The 13,433-nt window shown below is 41.6% G+C and overlaps 1 protein-coding gene across 1 annotated transcript in view; it reads left to right on the forward strand.

Moving 5' to 3' along the window:
* Positions 1 to 13,433, forward strand: part of NR6A1 (nuclear receptor subfamily 6 group A member 1) — a 1,456,199-nt gene that overhangs the window by 17,431 nt on the left and 1,425,335 nt on the right. The window lies entirely within an intron of this gene.

Genomic DNA, 13,433 nt, shown 5'->3' on the forward strand with positions numbered 1-13,433 from the left:
GACAGCCGGGGGTGCCGGGGACCAGTGAGACTCTGAGGTATCCCAGGCTGCCAGTCAGCAAGCTGTAAGGAATAGGAGGGAGAGGGAAAGGAGAGAGAGCTAGGTTAGCAGGGTAGAGGGAGAGAGAAGGAAGGGGAGAAGAGGAAGGTCTTAAGGAGTTTCAGGAGATCAGACTCTAGACGTAGGGTGGCAGGGAGGTGATTTCAGATGGAGGCCCCTGCTGAGGATAAGAATCTCCCGCCAAATCTCTGCTTGGAGAACCGGCTCACTCGCAGACGGTTGGAGGTAGATGAGCGGAGGGCTCGTGAGGGATAGTATTTAGGTAGGCAGCATTGCAGGTAGGTAGGTCCCAGGCCCCAGAAAGCCCTGTGGACAATGCAAAGGGTCTTGAATTTTATCCTTGAAGCCACGGGGAGATTGTGGAGGGATTTCAGCACCGGAGTGATGCGGTCCCCGGCCTTGAGGCCAAGAATAAATCTTGCGGTTCTGTTCTGGATGAGTTGCAGAGGGAGCAGGGCAAATTAAGGGAGGTTGGGGAAGAGACTATTGCAATTTTCCAGCCTGGAGAGAACCAGGGATCTATAGACAGTGAACCTCTGGCGGAAAGTGAGAAAGGGTAGAATACCTCTGAGGAGGAATAGTTAATATTTAGAAGATGTCTCAAATGTGAGAAGAGAAGGAGAGAGTGGAATCAAAGATTACCCCAAGGTCTCTGGCTTTGCAGGCGGGTGCAGGCGCAGGGCCAAAGGAGGCCGGCCAGAGTGAAAGTGGGAAAGTGGGAGCAGGGGTCCCAATTCGCACAGTCTCAGTCTTAGTGGTGATGAGGCAGAGGTGGTTTGTAGCACACAATGACTCAATGGTGTACAGACAGTCGGATATGAGGGAGGAGGAGGAGGAGGTGGCTGAGGGTAGCCTGAAAGATAGTTGCATGTCAAGTTGGAGGTGAAGGTGGCAATCACCTGTGCCAGGGCAGCCATATAGATGTTGAAGAACCAGGGGTAAAGGTTAGATGCCTGGGGAATGCCACAGGTTGAGAGAGTAAAAGCCGAGTGAAAGGCTCTGTGTACCACCTGGGTGGGCGGTCGGAAAGGAAGGTTAACCACACCATAGCCTGACCTGTGATTCCCAGGGTGTCACGGAGACGTGCAATCAGGATGTTGTGGTTAACCGTGTTGAACGCAGAGGAGAGGTCAACGAGAATGAGGATAGATGGGGTGTTAGTGTCAAGATTGGAGAGCAGGTCTTCAGAGTTGTTCAGAAGAGCAGGTTATGTCCCTCTGTATGTCTTGGTCATTGCACTTGCATTGCTTGTCTAGTAGCCACTATTGATTTTAGCTGTAATCTATTGGTCAACAAATTCCCCATAGTATAAAGACTATTCAAATGATACGGACTGCAGATATCTTTTTCCATGCACAACCAAAGAGGTCCATTAAAATCATCATCTCTATAATAATGAGAGCCTTTTTTAAGCAAAAATGCCTTACACTATTTATGTGAGTCTGGATAACCAAATTCCCCCCCCCCCCATTAACCTTCTGCATCAAAATGTGCCGTGGATTTGTGGTCTTTTATCCAAACCCCACAAAAAACTTTGGAAAACCTTATCAACCCGCATAATCTGCTTTGTACTGATTAAATTAGGAATCAACTGAATAATATACAGTATTTTTGGTAACAAGACCATCTTAATGGTGTTGATTTTTGCCCATAAAGAGTTTATATCTTTCCCATCTTCGTATAGAGTAAGATATTTTGTCTAATACCCTATCAATGTTGTTCTGCACAATTTTGTTGAGATAATCAATAACATAAATTCAAAGATATTCAACCCCCTTGGGGGACCATTTACAATTCCACATATTCAGAATTTCTCTATTCTGTATTCTTGATAATGGGAAAATCTCAGTTTTGTCCCAATTCACTTTATGTCCAGATAGTCTACCAACTTCCTCAAACATCCTTATCAGTAATAACCCACAAACATCTGGGTTGGACAACAGGACCACCATATCATCTGCATAGGATAAGATTTTAACCTCAGTTTTTCCAACACACAATCCTTTAATACTTTCACATTGTCTAATATAAGCTTCTAATGGTTCAAGTGCCTGATCAAATAAAAACTGAGATAGAGGGCATCCTTGTCTCGTTACTTTAGTAAGTGCAAAAGACTCAGAAAGCAAACCATTCACAGACACACTTGCCTTGACCTCATGATGAATACATCTAATCATGCTCATAAAAGTTGGCCCAAAACCCATCCTCAACAAGGTATACTCCAAAAATCGCCAATTAACCCTATCAAACGCTTTTTCCGTGTCAAAAAACCCTATGATTCCTTTTGGAACCTTATTATAATGCTTCCCAATAATATTCAATACCGTCCTGATGTTATCATATCCATATCTGCTTCGGATGAAACCCCAGTTGGGATTCATCTACTAGATCTTCCATATTAACCATAAGCCTATTTGCCCATATTCTTGTAAATATTTAAAGTCCACATTTAGTAATGAAATTGGTCTATAGCTCCCACATTTTTTTTGATCCTTACAAGATTTTGGAAGAACAATAATTATAGCATCCGTCATAGATGCACATATATACCAGTCGTTAAAAAATCATTAAAAAGCGTGCACAGAATAGGCGACAACTGAGAAATTTCTTATAAAATTCTGAAATGATCCCATCAGGTCCCGGCGATTTCCTATCTTTCAACTGCAGGATAGCGGCATTAACCTCTGCCTCATCTATCATAGATTCAAGTAACACATTTTTATCCCCTTTCAATTTATTAAGATGAATCTTATAAAAAAAAAAGTCTGCAGATCCGCATCCTCAGGATGCGAGTCCTCTTTATATAACTTCTCATAATATGATCTGAACGTTTTACAAATATCTGCACTCCGATGAAACGATTACCCTTCATCATTTTCTATGGTAGAGATACACGTATCGGTCACTAGACCTTTAAGCTTATTTGCCAATAACTTGCCATTTTTGTCACCAAACTCGCAAAACAATTGCTTTGTAAAAAAACAACCCTTTCCCAGCGTGTGTCTGCTCTAAACTTCTGTTCTTCCTCTAGTTTTTTTTAATTTTAATTGTGTGAACTCTGATTCAGTACGTGCACAACATTTCTGCAGCTCCATAACCATTTTCTAGTTGCTCAACCCTTTCTCTTTTGCTTTTTGTTTTTTCATACGAGGCTCTACAAATCATTTCCTCCCCCTCAACACTGCCTTAAAGCAATCCCATACTATCTTGACATTTGAAGTGCCAACATTTTCCATAAAATATCTCTTAATGAAATCATCTAAATCCTTACCCATTAATGAATCTTTAAGGGCATTCGCTTGCATTCTCCACCTATTATTTTTCTTACCCATAGTAGACAAATTAATGTTCAGGTCTATTAGCGCATGGTCTGAGATAACCCTCTCCTTAATACTAGAGCAGAGTGTCTGATCAATCAATTTGTCACTTATTAAGACACAATCTGTACGTGAATACGAATTATGAACCAATGAGTAAAAGGAATATTCCCTATCGGATTGATGCAGTACCCTCCAGATGTCCACCAGATTGTACTTGACGCAAACCGTTTAAATTCTGTACTAAATCTCTCACCATTGTACATGCAGTCAGATCTCCTGTCCAGATTACTATCCATTACTAAATTAAAATCACCCAGAATGACGTCTTCTCCCTCCATTTCATTCAAAAGACTTTCAAATTGTCTAAAAAAAAATTAAAGTTGGTGTACATGGAGCATATACTGCCCCAACAGTCATGTTCCTCCCATTATATATGACATCAATTAATAAAATACTTCCCTCGTCATCTTTCACTACCTTTTCAACTTTAATTGGCAATCCTCTTCAAAACAATATGCTAACTCCCCTAGATTTAGAGTCGTAGTAATTTGAGACAACCTGCGGATATCTACGATTAGTCAAATATTCCCCAATTTGTTCATTTAAGTGTGTCTCTTGAAGAAATACCACATCCCCCACTCCTCCAAATACGTACCAAAACTTTGCCATTTGATCAGACATCCAATGCCCTTCACATTCCAAGAAACAAAGTTTAACAGAGTAATATCTCACTATACAAGTACTGCGATTTTTACCTGCCAAACTAAATGATTTTTAATATGCTCAAACATCCCCAAAAACCATCGTGAGATAGAAGCAAAGGTAAAGTATTCAACAAGGAGTGGGAATTGAAAGTAATGTGAAAAGAACAAGAAAAATAAGAAAAAGACAAAACGAAAAACATTACACCCACACACATAGAAACAACAATAAACATATAGTATTTATCTAATCCAAAAGTCCAAAAACCATCAGACTTATAGTAAGCAGATTTATGTACATCTATACCTTCATTCCGAACTATCCTCACCAGCCACCCCAGATCATATTGAACACATCAACTTTCAAGTCCTTTCCCTACTGCAAACAAGAAATACCTTAAAACTACCCCTAATTAAGTAATTAACCAAAAACCACTCCCACAAACATATACCCATGCTCTATCAACGCTCCCAATAGATTAATCACACTTCCCATGTCCATTAGCACAAGACAAATTGATATTGCATAGGAACCCAGAATCCACTACTACCCCTTTCCCCCAGAGAAACTGTCTTTTGTCAGTGACAACCGCCCCCCCAAGATCAGCTCACATCGAGCTGTAGCACATTAATATATATATATAAAAAAAATCTTCAAAGTTCAAACCCTGCATATTAACTAGTCCACATGTATGCAAGTACCACCCAACTACTAAACCATCCACAGCAATTATAGTCATTTACTCATACATTCCCTATATCATCCATGCTATGAACCACAACCACTTTCCACATTTATACACATTATATTTTCTAAAGGCGCTCAAATCCTAAACTATCATTAATATGCATCACAGCCCATACCAGTGTCAATTCCTTGAAAACAGTAGATTGTTGACTCCCATCAGTATATAAGGGGAGCATACACATCCACTGACAAACACCCTGACATACAAAATCAATTTAGTATGAATAGAAGCACATATTATCCTCCTTGCCACGTATAGGCTCCATAGAAACCTCAAGAATCACACCACATATAGTCAATCGCAATATGTCACACTCACATTAAATCACCCCCAATGTACCACTCCTCACATTAATTTAACTGCCATGGGTTCCCCCCCCCCCCCCCAGTGCCAAGGCTTTTTTTGTGATTTTGGTATTTCAACACTCAAAACTTTATAACATTTTCTCCTTAATTAACCCCTTAAGTGCCAAGGACGAGCTATCTCGTCCTTGGCACTGTGGAGGTAATCCCAAGGACGAGATATCTCGTCCTTGGCACTCAAAAGGTTAATGTTCTAATTTATTGTCTGCATTATAGACCCAACAAAGTACACTTTCTACCCAACAGATGTTGCATGTATTGAGAAGGTAAACCCAGCACGGTCAACATGAAACAGATTGACTGCTACGAAAATTGTTAAACACATTTACCTATTGAGTCATTACGGAAAATTGTATTCAGTAGCGTATTTTTTTTCTCCTCTTAAATTACATCTCCACCCCAACATTAAGTAGAATAATAAATAGCTATTCTCCAATTTCAAGTGATCCAAACACACGCACTTCTTTGCTTCTCATATACCAGATTCATGAATTGGACTGAAAATGGCATTCCAATCCGTCTCGGGTTCAGTTTTACCTTTGCTAATTGCCATCAGAAAATCCTTTTCATACGGAGCATGGAGCAGAAATTGTCTCCTACCAGCATGAGACAACTCCTAGAAACTCTCAACTCACCGGCGCTCTTCTTTAAACTATATTACTATCCTCTCATTCCATTCCGATGTTCCCAAGCAAATCATCCACAGATCTCACCAAACACATAATAAACGAAAAATATTTAGCCCTAATAGCCGTAGTAGCACTGTAGCATTTACACCGTCGGTTAAACAACCATGTCGTGGGATGTACTTTTCCACTATACTCCAATACTTGTTCATGCAATACGAAATTATAGTCAATAGTAACAGAACCAATAACTGTGGATGAGTCCAAGAGAGAATCCACCTCCCCAGTCATGACAAAGGTAGGTGTCCATCAACACACTGCAGAAAAAAGCTGGAAACTGTGCCCCCACTGCCCCTTCCATCATGTCCCTAGTGAGAAAAAAAGGGGGGGTGCCGTGACATTGCAACACCTAGATGGCGTCACTCAACAAAATCAGCCCAGTTCTTTAGTCCCTCTCCTCTCAAGGTCTGGATCATGCACATTTTTTTTTTTTTTTTAAATGCAAAAAAATTAAAAATATTTGTGTTGCCCCCAGCATTGTCAGGTCTTTGGACAGTACTAAAGTTATGAAAGAAGCATTGTCTTTAAGTATCCTGTGGAAGACATATCCGTGAGACCCAGAGAGAACCCATATGCTGTCCTGAATCCGGCCATATGTCGCAACTTTTGAATCTCTCCCCAATGTAAATCCAGTACCGCAATGTAGATGGAGCTCTATCTCATCCCCATGTGCTGCCAACAAGCCGCTGACTTTTCAGCTTCCTTGCCAAGTTGGAAAGGTTGTGTTAGTTTAGGCATAAAAAGAAGTGTTGTGAGTCCGCATACAAACGTGAAAATGCTTTTGTTCCTGTCTTTTTCCCTTTGCTCAGCAGAATTACTTGCTTTTGTTACGTTTCCACGGACAAGAACGCATGATTGTATAATGCAGAGACGATCGGCGCTTCTCATGTTTAAAGATGAAAAAGGTCGGGAGTTGGCATCTATCTGCTAAAATCAGTCAAACTGTGCAGTTAGTTACGGGGCATAAGGTAGTGTACATGTGTGCCTTCACCTGAAGCTCTGTCAGAAAGCACACTGAGCAAGGGACGATGCCAAGGTTCCGGTGGAGTCAACATAAAAGGGCAGGGCAGTACGAAACGAAACTGATGAAGCATTTTTAACTGTAATACGAAGGTCAGGCAGACTTACTCCACAACATTAGAAGCTCCTCCGCGGCATGTTTCAGTAGCAGACTGTTTCCATAACATGGCAGGCAGGCAGCAACAAGCACGTATCTCGGCAGCCTTTCCCCTCTGCAGTGAACTTACTCATTACGCACGCATTGCTGGGGGAAGGTTCTTTTTTCAAATCGTACAAGAAGACTTTGATTTGGGAATCTGACTGTTTTTTGTTTTTTGGCCGTTAGGATTTACTCATTCATTTCTTGTTTTAACCACAATATATACTCAGTTTAATATCTAATTTTGCTAATTAAAATGGCCGCCACCATTTTTGACCGTTGCTTTGACTGTTTAGAATTGTTTTCGTAAAATGAAGCTGCGGCATTGTATGTGCATTACTTAATCTTCTTGTAAAGGAAGCTTTTGAATGAATCTGAACTACTGGCATTGCTTCGAGCAACCTTCCATGCCACAATAGTGTCCTTGTCTGTGCCGTTGCAGAAGGGGACTAGACTAGTTAAATGAAAATCGATTTTGTTACTAACACCAATGGGAGCAGCCCAGTTGCAAATAGACTTGCTGTACAGGACTTTAACACCTTCAGTACATGGAGATGTGGCAAAATCGTCTTATGGTGATGTACCTGAAAAGAAAGGGAGACCAGAATATTCTCCTTTATCCAAAAGTGTGCTCCATGTAAGACCAATTTGTGTACATAATGGCAGTAACCCATCACACCTATAGGGACATATCCAAATGAAGGATACCCTATGGTTCTAATAACTTATCCCATGGACGATTGTCAGTAATCCTGATTTTCTCGGATACAAGTCTCTTGCATTTGGCCCCTTGTGATTACTCCAGCCGCCGTTTAGATTCAATGCATTTCAATTTTGAAGGAAGCATCATGTTTAAGGGTCCATTGCGCTTGTGTGCAAAAGGCCCTGAGGAAGGCTGATCTCCACCATGAATGAGGATAGATGATTGCCAAAACCAGTTGGACTAGAGCAGAAATGATAGGGAAACAAATCTTCAGTTTGCCACAGCCTACAATTAATGTCTGCATTTAATGTAGACTGGCTTTATTTAAACAAGTATATGATATATTTTATTTATATCGCGCTCGTACACAAGTATTTCAGAGCGCGACCAAGCAAATGGAGGGGAACAAGGGAGAACAAAAAAAAAACGATCTTACTAGGCCCAGTGACATTAAGAACACACAAGTGCATGGAGAAGGGAAAGGGGGAAAGTGTGTGGAAGTGGAAAGTGCAGAACAGAGGAGAGAAAAGAAAGTTAAATAAATGAATGAATGCAGTCAATGCAAAAGTGGTAGTGCAGCCAGCAAGTGGCAAGTGCAAGATTAGTCAGATAGGGTATATCTGATAAGTGCAGAGGAAGAGTGGGGGACTGCATGGGTACAGATACAGAACCCAGTGCAATGGGAGGACCGGAGGCAGTGCAGGAGGGAGGCAGGGTGAGAAGGTAACTCGGCCCGAAGGACAGAGGGTGTCCAGGTGCACAGTGCCAAGAGAGATAAACAGTTCAACAGGGGAGAAGAGGGGCAAATGCGGAAGCGAAGAAGAATGTCTTGAGGTGTATCCGGAACCAGAGATGGTTCTCCTCAAGTTTCAAGGTGGCTGGTAGGCTGTTCCAAAGGGAGGCCCCAGCTGAAGACGGCGATCTGCCCACAGCTCGTTTCTTGGAAAAACGACTGATCCTGAGTGAGTTAGAGGTAGAGGAGCGAAGGGCTCGAGAGGGGATGTATTTGCAGAGGGATAGTTGAAGGTATTTTGTACCCAGGCCCCAGAAAGCCTTGTGGACAATGAAAAGGGTTTTAAATGTAATCCTTGCATCCACTGGGAGCCAATGAAGTGATTTCAGAGCTGGAGAGATACGATCCCAGGGCTTGAGGCCAAGGACAAGTCTTGCAGTCCTGTTCTGGATTAGTTGTAGAGGACGGAGAGTGGAGGCAGGGAGATTTAGAAAGAGGCTGTTACAGTAGTCCAACCTGGAGAGAACCAGAGCTTGAGAGACATGGAGCTTCTGGGGGAATGAGAGGAAAGGCAGAGTACCTCTGAGGAGGTGGAGTAAGAAGTTTGACTTTTTAGAGACATCAGAGATGTGTGCAGAGAAGGAAAGTGTGGAGTCAAAGATGACCCCGAGGTTCTTGGCCTCGCAGGTGGGGGTAGGAGGAGGGCCAAGGGAGGCCAGCCAGAGAGTAAGGGGAAAGGATGGTGGATGGTCACGGAGGATAGTGATTGATAATGAATGAATGTGTCCACCTCAGCTAGTCCCCTTTTTGAAAATGTTGCTTTATTGCTCTGTTTTGTTTTGGTGCCTCGTATGTAGGTTTGAATGATGGGTGTGAGAAATGCAGAAGTTGAAATTTCTTGTCTGTTTTTTCACATGCTGATATTTTTATATGAATATGCTGATTGATGCAAAAGGACTTATTTTATTCAACTGAATTTCTTAATGTCATGTATAATTCTGAATAATTACATTTTTTTTTAATATAGAACTTCATTTGAGCCAAGCCACCCATTCCACAACGCCACGTAGTAGCCATCACTGGAAGTTCACCTCCAGTTCTGAGCCACAACAGCAAGGCATTGTGGGTATGCACTCCAATGCAAACTTTTTTTCTCCAGGAAATTCTTTGTCTACTAGGTGGCGTTGTGTAATGTGTGACTTGGCTCAAATTAACTTTCCTACCTTCACATTTCAGGTGAAAGGGATTTTTTTCAAATCTTTTTATACCAACCATAACTTTCTTGGTGATATATTTATAGTGCAGCGGCCTCCACACTATAGGTGTGTACATAGTTCCGTAGGAAACCCTAAAATGTAACTTTTGACTTCAATGGATTATTTTGCAAATGGGCTGGACATTTTGGGAAATATTTCTTAAAAATTAAAGTTATTAAGAAAGCAAAAAACGCTTTATTTTTCGCCTACTCGCATTAAATTAATTTTCCCTTAGACAGGCATTTCTGTGCAGGGCAAACGCCGCTAGATGAAATTGGCCCAAATAAGAAACTACTTAGGCATGAAGTGTTGACTCGATTTCCAGGAGGGATTTTGGGTTATTCTGTCCAGTAGTTCTTAACATATTTTATGGGGAAGTGGGTGCCCCCCCCCCCTTCTCCCAAAATGATAGCTATTTCTCACATGGTGCTTTGTGGCAGAGAGGCTTTTCAGAAATGGAAAAAACAGCCATTTTTAGTCCAAGATTCGATTGCTAATAACTTTTGACTTGCTGGATGGATTGGTTGACATTTTCAAAACCAAATGGTTGTCGAGGCCAATGTACTCCTCCCCTCTTGCACCCATAAAGATTCCCTCCCCACTCATCTGCATTGTGAGGTGTCCTTACTGTGGCTTTAAGTGCAGCACATAACCCAGACATCAGATACTTTACATGTAGACCAGACATAACATATTTTATTTTATGACCTTGGTTCATTGCACTCTTTTGCCTGTTTATCAACAATATTTGCCCCCCACATGGTACACTCTTTATATAAGGCTGCCTGCTCGGTTGGATTAGCAGCCCCACAATTATTATTCAGGATTTTACTTGTGGTACCATAAATGGGCATGGCTGGTATTTTATGCCAATTTATCTACCAGTATTTCCCGAGGATGCAGTCAAGCCCCTACACACCCAACACTGCGGTCCATTTCATAATACTTCAAAACTTCCTTGGAATTTCATTGCTTATTAGTCAACACATACCCTCTGTGTCGCCTCTCCCAAGAAGATACTCCATATGTAATGTGCAAATACACATCCATAGTAGTACAAGCATTTAGCTCTGCCTAACTCCCTACCTGTGTCTGCAAACTCCTTTCCTGCTTTCGCTTCCTCTTTCTTCACCCTTGCTCATGCTATTCTTCCCAGCAGACCAAGTGACCCTGGGCAGAGGAACAATACACCTCTGACAAGGATGTGGCCCTTGGAAACTACTACAGTGGTGATTTGGTGCAGTTCAAAAGCAGAGCAACATAACAAAAAAGTAGTATTTGGTCAATGTTTTGGCCAGCCTGCACAGCACAACCTATTCCCATTTCTCTTCACTAATCATACCCACCCGTCCTTTTTCACGTACGCCAAGGTTCCTGGAGACCATGCGAATGGCAGCCGTGTGTGGTAAAAAACCTTATACCCTAACACAATGTAACTTTTGCACCTCGCTAAAACATTTACACAAGGGAGTGATGACTTGAATGTGCTGATCTCCGTGCATCAGATTAATGCTGCACATCTCACTTGGAAGATCTTTGAGTCATTTAGGCCTCTTGATTTACTAGCCAAGCTCTCCTGGAAGTGGGCATTTCGTGATATTATTGTTTGTGTATATATGTTTGTCTATGATTACTATTTGCACTTCTTTATTCCTTATCTAGTCTATCAACACAAAACATATATAATATACCTTTACATATGCAGTTCCTGCTCCAGGCATTCAAGCTGCGCATATTTGGCAGCAGCAAGATCTCAGAGTAGCCTTTTCGGGGCACGGTTGCAACCTGTTTGCTGGTTTAATGTGGGAAGTCAATAGAGTATCAACTGAATTACCCAGTGGCTTAAAAGCAAAATTAATGCTCACGGGGACATTAAAGCCCTGATCTATAAAGAGCAAGTACCTTACAAGTAATGCTGAATTATACCTAGCTTGCATCTAGGCTCTTGTAAATACTGTGGAACTCGGGTTGATTGTTTCTCACCTCCCTTTCTGCTCACCTTCTGTTTTCCCACACATTCATTTCTACACATCCAACTCTTGGTGTTGCCACACCCATTTCTCTCCATGGACAAAGGGTGTGCTTCTTGCCAACTATTCCTGTGAATGCTTCCACACTACTGGGGCCTGCTTGAGCACATCTCAAGTCATTGTACAACTACACAACACCTATGTCTAGTACCATGCATTGTTTGTAGATCTTGCCTTCGCAGTAAAGCCTTTTGTTTTGAACCAAGCTTTACATTCCTGAAACATTCTCACATGCTTACCAGTAACCAATCAGTTAATAAATACATATATTCTTACAACTACTGTGTGATCTCGCCCACATCCCACGTATCTTTGCCCCTAATTTGTTTGCCTGCTGGCTGACCCCCTTTATCTCAATTCCACACACAATCTTTGTCTTTACTGTCCCTAAACTGTGATCTGGTAACATCCCGGCAAGGCAAGGTTCATGCTCTGTAAGACCACTACAGTGGTGATGGGTGCAGTAGAAATACTCGATAACATAAACTTTGTCAGCCGTTACTCATTTAGTAATTGTCTTTATCATCACTACTGCCTGTGCGTGACGAGGGCCTCGGAACACCAACCATGGTTTTGGACGGATCTATGTGATGATTTTGAAAAAATAATTTCGAATTGCGAAATACCCAATTTATTTTCTTTCAGGGCATATATATATGCTAGGGAGACCCGCCGCAGCTCCTCCTCATACCCCTCCACATTTTCTTTATAACTCCTCGCCCCCCCCTAACTCCCCGCATATATATGCAGTGAAATGGGGCTCCCGAAATTCAGTATTTTGGGATTATGCATTTTTTGCTTCAAAATTATGGAGTGATACATTTTTAGACAACATCCGTTCTCTACTGTAAATAAATCTCATGTTTGACACGGTTTATATATTCATAGTCATTTCAAACAGAACTATGATATTTCAGCTAATGAGATCTTGATTTGAGTGCTTTGTATGTGTTATGATGTGTTATCTCCATGAGGGGACGGCCAGGGTTTGAAGTTGCTGGGAGCAGGGCACTATTACACTCATGCTTCTTGCCTAGGAGAGCCTTCTCAGCTACTTTCCACCCCGCGGGCCAACTGGTGCCTTGCAAACCTGTATGTTCGACAATAAATTTGAGTATTTGAGAATGGTAATAAAGGAGAATTTGGACACGCCTAGTACAAATTTAAACCTACTGGATCATGCATAATGGTTAAAAAGTTAGTTTGCCTCTCCTGTGGAAGTGAGATGTGCAATGTGCCCTGTACTCGCTCCTGGTTCCCCAGTGGTCGCTCCTGCCTCTTGGTTGAATCCTGACGCTGCCGAGATGGTTTTAGCTCCTGCTGATTCAATCTGAATTCCGAACTCTAAAGGGTAAACATGGCGTAACTAGCAGAACAATTGTGTGCTGTGAAATTGTATGCCATGTAATAAGTCCATGTAAGCTCTGAATTGTGAAAGTGGGTTTTCAGATATAATTGTTACATATTAAGTAGTGCTATCGTTGAGGAAATTAGAACATGAAGCAGGAGACTAAATTGCCTCAAATGTCTTTTTATTTAATTCAATCTGAAACACAGTAAACCAGAAGTGATTAGAAGGAGTGAAAATAGAAATGGACACAAGCGGAGGGCTCATTTAAGAGAAGAAACCTAGTTCAGCGTTCACTAAAGCCAAGTCCAATTGACTGAAGGCAT

Source organism: Ambystoma mexicanum, chromosome 8 (genome assembly GCF_040938575.1).
Source record: "Ambystoma mexicanum isolate Mex_15411 chromosome 8, UKY_AmexF1_1, whole genome shotgun sequence".
In the NCBI taxonomy this organism is placed as follows: Eukaryota; Metazoa; Chordata; class Amphibia; order Caudata; family Ambystomatidae; genus Ambystoma; species Ambystoma mexicanum.